Source organism: Chiloscyllium plagiosum, chromosome 12 (genome assembly GCF_004010195.1).
Source record: "Chiloscyllium plagiosum isolate BGI_BamShark_2017 chromosome 12, ASM401019v2, whole genome shotgun sequence".
Taxonomy (NCBI): Eukaryota; Metazoa; Chordata; class Chondrichthyes; order Orectolobiformes; family Hemiscylliidae; genus Chiloscyllium; species Chiloscyllium plagiosum.
This window is the reverse complement of record NC_057721.1, coordinates 50,940,046-50,950,273: the sequence shown is the minus strand read 5'-3', so window position 1 is coordinate 50,950,273 and position 10,228 is coordinate 50,940,046. Positions and strand designations below refer to the sequence as shown.

Sequence of the window (10,228 nt, the reverse complement as noted above, 5' to 3'; positions counted from 1 at the left end):
CTAAATTGCCCGTAGTGTTAGGTAAGGGGTAAATGTAGGGGTTTGGGTGGGTTTCGCTTCGGCGGGTCGGTGTGGACTTGTTGGGCCGAAGGGCCTGTTTCCACACTGTAATGTAATCTAATCTAATGTAATCTAATCTAATCATTAATATATAATGTGAACAGCTGCGGCCCCAACACTGAACCCTGCGGGACACTGCTTGTCACCGGCTGCCATTCCGAAAAAGAACCTTTTATCCCAATTCTTTGCCTTCTGTCAGACAGCCAATCCTCAATCCATACCAGTAGCTCACCTCGAACACCATGGGCCCTCACCTTACTCAGCAGCCTCCCGTGTGGCACCTTATCAAAGGCCTTTTGGAAGTCTAGTCAGATTACATCCACTGGGTTTCCCTGGTCTAACCTACTTGTCATCTCTTCAAAGAACTCCAACAGGTTTGTCAGGCACGACCTCCCCTTACTAAATCCATGTTGACTTGTTCTAATCCGACCCTGCTCTTCCAAGAATTTATAAACCTCATCCTTAATGATGGATTCTAGAATTTTACCAACAACCGAGGTTAGGCTAATTGGCCTATAATTTTCCATCTTTTGCCTTGAGCCTTTCTTGAACAAGGGGGTTACAACAGCGATCTTCCAATCATCTGGGACTTTCCCTGACTCCAGTGACTTTGAACGATCCCAAGCAACGCTTCCGCTATTTCCTCAGCTACCTCCCTCAGAACTCATCTAGCCCATCGGGGCCAGAAGATTTATCAATTTCAAGACCTTTTAGCTTTTCTAGCACTTTCTCTTTTGTAATGGCAACCATACTCAACTCAGCCCCCTGACTCCCTTTAATTGTTGGGATATTACTCATGTCTTCCACTGTGAAGACTGATGCAAAGTACTTATTAAGTTCTCCTGCTATTTCCTTATCTCCCATCACTAGCCTTCCAGCATCAGTTTGAAGTGGTCCAATGTCTACTCTTGCCTGTCATTTGTTTCTTATGTATTGAAACTTTTACTATCATTTCTAATATTACTGGCTAGCCTATCTTCATATTTGATCCTCTCCTTCCTTATTTCTCTCTTTGTTATCCTCTGTTTGTTTTTGTAGCCTTCCCAATCTTCTGATTTCCCAGTGCTCTTAGCCACTTTATAGGATCTCTCTTTTTATTTGATAGATTTCCTGACTTCCTTTGTCAGCCATGGCTGTCTAATCCCTCCTCGGATAATCTTTCTCTTCTTGGGGAAGAACCTCTGTACAGTTTTACCCACAAACTCCTGCCATTTTTGCTCTACTGTCTTCCCCGCTAGGCTCTGCTTCCTGTCCATCTTCGTCAGTTCCTCTCTCATGTCCTCATAATTACCTTTATTTAACTGTAACACCATTACATCCGATTTTGCCTTCTCTCTTTCAAACTGCAGACTGAACTCTACCATATTATGATCACTGCTTCCTAAGTGTTCCCTTACTTTAAGATTTTTTATAAAGTCTGGTTCATTACATAGCACTAGGTCCAGAATAGCCTGCTCCCTTGTGGGTTCCATGACAAGCTGTTTCAAAAAGCTATCCTGTAAGCATTCCATGAATTCCCTTTCTTTGGATCCACTGGCAACATTATTTACCCAGTCCACCTGCATATTGAAGTCTCCCATGATCACTGTGTTCAGTGTTGGGGCCGCAGCTGTTCACTGGATGAAGGGACTGGGGGCATTCTGGTGAAGTTTGCCGATGATACGAAGTTAGACAGACAGGCAGGTAGTACTGGGGAGGTGGGGAGGCTGCAGAAAGGTTTAAACAGTTTAGGAGAGTGGTATACAAAATGGCTGATGAAATTCAGAGTGAGCAAATGTAAGGTCTTGCACTTTGGAAAAAAGAATACAGGCATGGACTATTTTCTAAGTGGTGAGAAAATTCATAAAGCCAAAGTATAAAGGTTGACTTGCATGTTGAGTCCATAGTTAAGAAAGCAAATGTAATGTTGTCATTTATCTCAAGATGGTTGGAATATAAAAGCAGCGATGTGCTTCTGAGACTTTATAAAGCTCTAGTTAGGCCCCGTTTAGAATATTGTGTCCAATTTTGGGCCCCACACCTCAGGAAGCAAATAGTGGCACTGGAATGTGTCCAGCGAAGATTCACACAGATGATCCCTGGAATGGTAGGCCTAACATACGATGAACAGCTGAGGATTCTGGGATCGTATTCATTCGAGTGTATAAGGTTGAGGGGAGATCTTACAGTGGCTTAGAAAAGGTGGAGGCTGGAAATTTGATTCCGTTAGGAGGGGAGACTAGGACCCGTGGGCACAGCGTTAGAATTAGAGGGGTCAATTTAAAATGGAAATAAGGAGACATTTCTTACATTTGCTCAGTGGTGGTCCTGTGGAATTCACTGCCAGGGAGCTCAGTGGAGGCCGAGATGTTAAATGTCTTCAAGGTAGAGATTGATAAATTCTTGATCTTGCAAGGAATTAAGGGATACGGGGTAAGTGCAGGTAAGTGGCGTTGAAATGCCCATCAGCCATGATTAAATGACGGAGTGGACTCTTTGGGCCAATTGGCCTTCCTTCCACTCCTATGTCTTATGGTCTTATGGTTTTAAAAGCTTCACTAAAGTCCATGTAAACAACATCTACTCTCTGCCCTCAATCCTTTTGGTTACGTCCTCACGAAACTCGATCAAGTTTGTGAGATACAATTTCCTTCACACAAAACCATGCTGGCTATTCCTAATCAGTCTTTTCCTCTCCAAACCCATGTAAATCTTGTCTTTCAGAATCACATCCAATAATTTACGCACCCCGATGTCAGGCTCACAGGTCTATCACTCTCAGCCTTCTCCTTCCAGCTTTTCTTAAATAAAGGCACAACATTAGCCACCCTCCAGTCCTCCAGCACTTCACCCGTGGTTATAGTTATTACAAATATTTCTGCTTGGGATTCTATAATTTCTTCCCTAACTTCCTGCAATGTCTGGGATACACTTGATCAGGGCACAGAATTTTATTCACCTCTATATTTTCTAATAGCTCCTCCAGTAATTCCTCTTATACAGTCATATGGCATGGAAACAGACCCTTCGGTCCAACCAGTCTACATGGACCATGATCCCAAACTAAACTAGTCCCTCCTGCCCATGTTTGGCCCATATTTTTCCAAACGTTCGCATTCATGTAATAATCTAAATGTTTTTTAAATGCTGTAACTGTACACGCATCCACTGCTTCCTCTGGCAGTTCATTCCACACACTAATCATTCTCCAGGTAAAAAGTTTTCTGTCATGCCATTTTAGAATCTTTCTCCTTTCACCTTAAAATACACCCCCTAATTTTGTACGCAACTGCCCTAGGGAAAAGGCCATTTCTATCTACCATATCAATGCCCCTCATGATTTTATAAACCTCCTATGCTCCAGTGAAAAAGTTCCCAGTCTCTCCTGCCTATTTTTACAACTCAAACCTCCATTCCCAGCACATCCTGGTAAATCTTTCCTGAACTCTCTCCAGTTTAATAGAATCCTTCCTATATCAGTATGTGGATATACTTACTAGAGAAGGTGCAAGGGAAATAAGGCAGGGCAAGTGACTGAGGTGTCAGTGGGGAAGCACTTTGGGGCCAGCGACCATAATTCTATTGGTTTTAAAATAGTGATGGAAAAGGATAGACCAGATCTAAGTGTAGAAGTTCTAAATTGGAGGAACACCAATTTTGACGGTATTAGGCAAGAGTTTTCAAAAGCTGATTGGGGGCAGATGTTTGCAGGTAAAGGGACGGCTGGAAAATGGGAAGCCTTCAGAAATGAGACGAGAGTCCAGAGAAAGTATATTCCTGTTTGGATGAAAGGAGAGGCTGGTAGGTATAAGGAATGCTGGATGACTAGAGAAATTGAGAGTTTGGTTAAGAAAAAGAAGGAAGCATATGGCAGATATAGACAGGATAGATCGAGTGAATCCTTAGAAGAGTATAAAGGCAGTAGGAGTATACTTAAGAGAGAAATCAGGAGGGCAAAAAGGGGACATGAGATAGCTTTGGCAAATACAGTTAAGGAGAATCCAAAGGGTTTTTACAAATACATTAAGGACAAAAGGGTAACTAGGGAGAGAATAGGGATCCTCAAAGATCAGCAAGGCAGCCTTTGTATGGAGCTGCAGGAGATGGGGCAGATACTAAACGAGTATTTTGCATCAGACTTTACTGGGGAAAAGGACATGGAAGATATAGACTGTAGGGAAATAGATGGTGACATCTTGCAAAATGTCCATATTACAGATGAGGAAGTGCTGGATGCCTTGAAACACATAAAAGTGGATAATTCCCCAGGACCTGACCAGGTGTACCCTAGAACTCTGTGGGAAGCTAGGGAAGTAATTGCCGGGCCTCTTACTGAGATATTTGTATCATCGATAGTCACAGGTGAGGTGTCAGAAGACTGGAGGTTGGCTAATGTGGTGCCACTGTTTAAGAAAGGTGATAAGGATAAGCCAGGGAACTATTGACCAGTGAGCTTGATGTCGGTGGTGGGCAAGTTGTTGCAGAGAATCCTGAGGGACAGGATGTACATGTATTTGGAAAGGCAAGGACTGATTAGGGATAGTCAACATGGTTTTGTGCACAAGAAATCATGTCTCACAAACTTGATTGAATTTTCTGAGGAAGTAACAAATAGGATTGATGAGGGCAGAGCAGTACATGTGATCCATATGGACTTCAGTAAGGCGATCGACAAGGTTCCCCTTGGGAGACTGATTAGCAAGGTTAGATCTCACGGAATACAGGGAGAACTCGCCATTTGGATACAGAACTGGCTCAAAGGTAGAAGACAGAGGGTGGTGGTGGGGGGTTGTTTTCAGACTGGAGGCCTGTGACCAGTGGAGTGCCACAAAGATCGGTACTTTTCATCATTTATATAAATGAGCATAAGAGGTATAGTTAGTAAGTTTGAAGATGACACCAAAATTGGAGGTGTAGTGGACAGCAAAGTGGACAGATTACAATGGGATCTTGATCAGATGGGCCAGTGGGCTGAGAAGTGGCAGATGGAGTTTAAGTTAGATAAATGTGAGTGCTGCATTTTGGGAATGCAAACTTAAGCAGGACTTATACACTTAATGGTAAGGTCCTTGGAGTGTTGCTGAACAAAGAAACCTTGGAGTGCACGTTCATAGCTCCTTGAAAGTGGAGTCACAGTTAGATAGGATAGTGAAGAAGGCGTTTGGTATGCTTTCCTTTATTGGTACAGGAGTTGGGAGGTCATGTTGCAGCTGTACAGGACATTGGTTAGGTCACTGTTGGAATATTGCATGCAATTCTGGTCTCCTTCCTATTGGAAAGATGTTGTGAAACTTGAAAAGGTTCAGAAAAAATGTACAAGGATGTTGCTAGGGTTGGAAGATTTGAGCTATAGGGAGAGGCTGAACAGGCTGGGGCTGTTTTCCCTAGAGTGTTAGAGGGGTGACCTTATAGAGGTTTATAAAATCATGAGGGGCATGGATCAGATAAATAGACAAAGTTTTTCCCTGGGGTGAGGGAGTCCAGAACTAGAGGGCATAGGTTTACGGTGAGAGGGCAAAGATATAAAAGAGACGTGTATGGAATGAGCTGCCAGAGGAAGTGGTGGAGGCTAGTACAATTGCAACATTTAAAAGACATCTGGATGGGTATATGAATAGGAAGGGTTTGGAGGGATATGGGCCAGGTGCTGGCAGGTGGGGCTAGATTGCGTTGGGATATCTGGTCGGCATGGACGGGTTGGACCGAAGGGTCAGTTTTCATGCTGTACATCTCTATGACCCTATGAACAGAGTGAAACTGATACATCGCTTTGGATATTCTTGAAGAGAATGATCTCACAGGAGATAGCAGCTACTGTCAAATTCATTGCAACACAGTTCAGTCTGCTCCACAGGGTAAGAGTAATAAGTGAGAGAACGCAATCATTACAGGGGATTCAATTGTAAGGGGAATAGACAGACATTTATGAGATTGCAAATGAGACTCCAGGATGGTATGTTGCCTCCCTGGTGCTAAGGTCAAGAATATCAAAGACATTAACAAAAAACAAAGAACAATACAGCACAGGAATGGTCCTTCGGCCTGCCAAACCTACATCGACACATTTTGCCTTTCCATGCTAAAACCGTCTTCACATACAGGATCCGTATCCCTCCATTCCTTTCCTACTTATGTACTCGTCCAGGTGCTTCTTGAATGCTTCCATCATCTCCTCTGGCAGCACGCTCTAGGCACTCACCACCCTTTGTGTGAAAAACGTGCCTTGCACATCTCTTTTAAACTTTCCCCCTTGCACCTTGAACCTGTGACCCCCAGTAATTGGTCCCTCCACCCTTGGAAAAAGCCTCATTCTTTTCACAACATCCATGCCATTCACAATCTTATAAACTTCTATCAGGTCGCCCCTCAACCTCTTGCATTTCAGTGAAAACAAACCCAATCAATCCAATCTTCATAGCCAACATCCCCCATACCAGCCAACATCTTGGTAAACCTTTTCTGAACTCTTTCCAAAGCATCCACATCCTTCTGGTAGTGTTGTGATCAGAATTTTATGTAATATTTCAAGTGTAGACTAAGGTTCTATAAAGCTGCAGCATAACTTCTCTATCCTTACACGCAATGCCCCTTTCAATGAATGTAAGCATCCCATAGGCCTTTTTTACTACCTTAAATACCTGTGCTGCCACCTTCAGTGATCTGTATGGACCTGTACACCCAGATCTCTCTGCATATCAATGTTCCTAAGGGTTCTGCCATTCACTGTATAATTTCCACCTGTACTTGTCCTTCCAAAATGCACTACCTCATATTTCTTTGGATTAAACTCCATCTGCCATCTGTCTCCTATGACTAAGCCAGTTCTGCATTCTGGAGGGGCACAGTGAAAGCCAGTGGTTGTGGTACATATTAGTACAGATGACATAGGTAAATAAAGGATGATGTCCAAAAGCATAATGTCGGGAGTTAGGAAGTAATTTGGAAAGTTACTTCATAAAAGGTAGTGATTGTAGGATTATTATCAGTGCCACGTGCTAGTCAGAGTAGAAATAGCAGGATACATCAACTGAACATGTGGCTGAAGAGATAGTGTGAGGGGAAGAGTTTCAGATTCTTGGGGCTTTTGGACCAATTAGTCATAGAGTATACAGCACGGAAATAGACCCTTCAGCCCAACTTGTCCATACCCACCATGCGTTTGGCCCATATCCCTCTAAACCTTTCCTATCTGTGTACCTGTCTAAATATCTTTTAAATGTTATAATTGTCCTCACCTCTAACACTTGCTCTGGCAGCTCATTTCATATATGCACCACACTATTTGTGAAAAAGTTGCACCTCAGGTCCCTTCTAAGTCTTTCACCTCTCACTTTAAACCTATCCCCTCCAGTTTTGGACTGGGAAAAAAGCCTTAGCTAGTCACCTTTTCTACGCCTGCTGTGAATTTATATGTCTCTATAAGGTCAGTGCTCAGCCTCCTACACTCCAGGGAAAAAAGTCCCAGTCTATCCAGCCCCTCCTTATAACTCAAACCTTCCAGTCTCAGTAACATCCTTGTAAACCTTTTTTGCACCCTTTCCAGTTTAATAGTATTTTTCCTATAGCAGGGAGACCAGAATTGTACACTGTACTCCAAATATGTACTTACCAATGCCTTATAGAGCTGTAACATGAAATCCCAACTGTTGTACTCAATGCACTGACCAATGAAGGCAAGCATGCCAAATGCCTTCTTCACCACCCTGTCCACCTGTGATGGCAAATTCAAGGAACTATGTACCTGCAACCCTAGGTGTCTTTGTTCAGCAACACTCCCCGGGGCCCTACTATTAACTGTGTGAGCCATGCTCTGGTTTGTCTTACTAAAATGCAACTCTTCACATTGATCAGAATTAAACTCCATCTGCCACTCCTTGTTCCACTAGCCTGGTTGATCAAGCTCCCATTGTACTTTTAGACAATCTTCTTCATAGTCCATTATACCACCAAGTTCTTGGGAAAGTGGGACTAGTACTGGACAGGTTACACCTTGACAGGACCGGAACTATTTGCCAAAGTGGTTGGAGAGGCTTTAAAGTAAAAAGGCAGGGGGATGAAAACATATGCAAGGTGTCTGAGGAAGGTGAATAAAGGACAAGATCCAAAGACAGAAGGGAAAGAAGAAAAGTGATGGACATGACTTGGATCAAACAGGGTCACAATATAAACTAATGGGAATGGAACAAGTTATGTTAAAAAGACATGCTTTAAGCATTCTGCCTAACTGCGTAAAGTATTTGCAATAAAGTATATTAATTAATTGCACAAACAGATGTAAGCAGATATGATATAGTCAGGATTATGAAGAGACAACTGCAGGTTAAACAGGGATGAGAACTGAACATAAGGGTTATTCAGAATTCAGGAATGGCAGACAAAGAAAGAAAAGGCAGTGGAGTTGCAATGCTGGTCAAAGAGAAAATAACCACAATAGTGAGGAAGGATATAATCTCCAATGATGTGGAATATGCATGGGTAGAGCTGAGAAATACCAAAGGGAAAATAACATTAGTGCAAGTTGTTTATGCACCCATAAACTGTAAGGGTGATGTTGGAATGACATTAAAAAGGAAATTAGAGATGCATGCAATAAAGGGACATCTGTAATTATGGGTGACTTTAATCTTCATATAGATTCGATAAATCAATTCCTGGAGGGTATATGAGATGTTTTTCTGGACAAATATGTTGAGGAGCCATATCCTAGACTGGCATTGTGAAACGAGAAAGGAATAATCGACAATCTGGTTGTGCATGGCTCCTTAGGGATGAGTGACCATAAAATTATAGAATCAAGATGGAGAGTGACATTGTTGATTCTGAGATTAGGATTCTGAATCTAAATAAAGGAAACTATGAAGGGATGAGGCAAAAGTTGGCTCTGATAGCTTAGGGCACATTACTTAAAGGGATGATGGTGGTAAGGCAATGGCAAACTTTCAATGGTGACATGAGTGAACTTTAAGAATTCTTCATTCCTGACTGGTGCAGTAAAATGGTCAAGCCACGCTTACAAGGGAAATTTGAGATGGCATTAGATCCAAGGAAGAAGCATAATAATTAGCCAGAAAAAAAAGCAGCCATGAGGAGTAGGAGCAGTTTAAAAATCAGCAAAGGAGGAGAAAGGGGTGGATTAAGAAAGGAAGGGCTGATTATACAGAAAATGGGCCTTAAGATATTTCTGTTTCATCAATGTTTTCCTGTTTCATGTGTTTGTCCTCTCTGGTGGATGAAATTTCAGAAAATCACAAAAATGATAAAACTGTTGGAAACCTGGCTTCCTGGATCCCTGGTCCCATGTACCCCATGTGAAAACAACGTACAAATACAACATTTGATTTTTAATACTGAAAAGCATCATCCTTTATGTCTGCAAATACATCTGTTACCTGGAGCTCCGTTGGTAGTAGAATTCAGAGGAAAAGTTCCACTCCACAGTTTCAGCATAACAATAATGGTGTGTTCTCCACTATGTGAGCATTCATTGTCTTTCAGAAAAATATGTTAAACTGAAGCCCATTCTGCCTGCTCCCATGGGTGCAACAAATTCCATGCGACTATATTGAAGATCAAGGGAATTATTCCTCGTATGCTATCCAATATTTATCCCTCAATATACATCAGTAAAATCAGATTAGCTGGTCATTGCTACTTTGTTACTTGTGGAAGTTTGTAGAACACAAATTAATTGCTACATTGCCTCCATTACATCACAGACCATACATCAAAAGAACATTTCATTGGCTGTAAAATGCTTTGAGATGTCTGGTGCTCATGATAAGTGCCTTATAAATGCAAATCTTCCTTATTTTCATTCTCCTCCAACTACAAAAGATTAGAAGCTTAACTCCAAATGAAACCATGCTAGTGGACAAACACTGCTTATCTCTCCACGCTTCAGGCTCTCTGCCTTTATTCCTGATGAAGAGCTTTTGCCCGAAACGTCGATTTTGCCTGTCCTCAGATGCTGCCTGAATTGCTGTGCTCTTCCAGCACCACTGATCCAAAAACAGACATAGGCATTATATTGACAGACGTCTAGTGTGTAGCTTGACCCTTTGGATGTACAAAGTTGGAGTTTTTACTTGGGAAATCGTAGAATCCCTACAGTGTAGGAGCAGGCCATTCAGTCCACACCAACTCTCAGAAGAGTATCTCACCCAGACCCATCCCGTTATCTTATCCCTGC

General features: G+C 42.3%; 1 protein-coding gene across 2 annotated transcripts in view; it reads right to left on the bottom strand.

Annotated features, from left to right (window-relative positions):
• Nucleotides 1-10,228, bottom strand: part of LOC122555251 (suppressor of tumorigenicity 14 protein homolog) — a 143,029-nt gene that overhangs the window by 124,020 nt on the left and 8,781 nt on the right. The window lies entirely within an intron of this gene.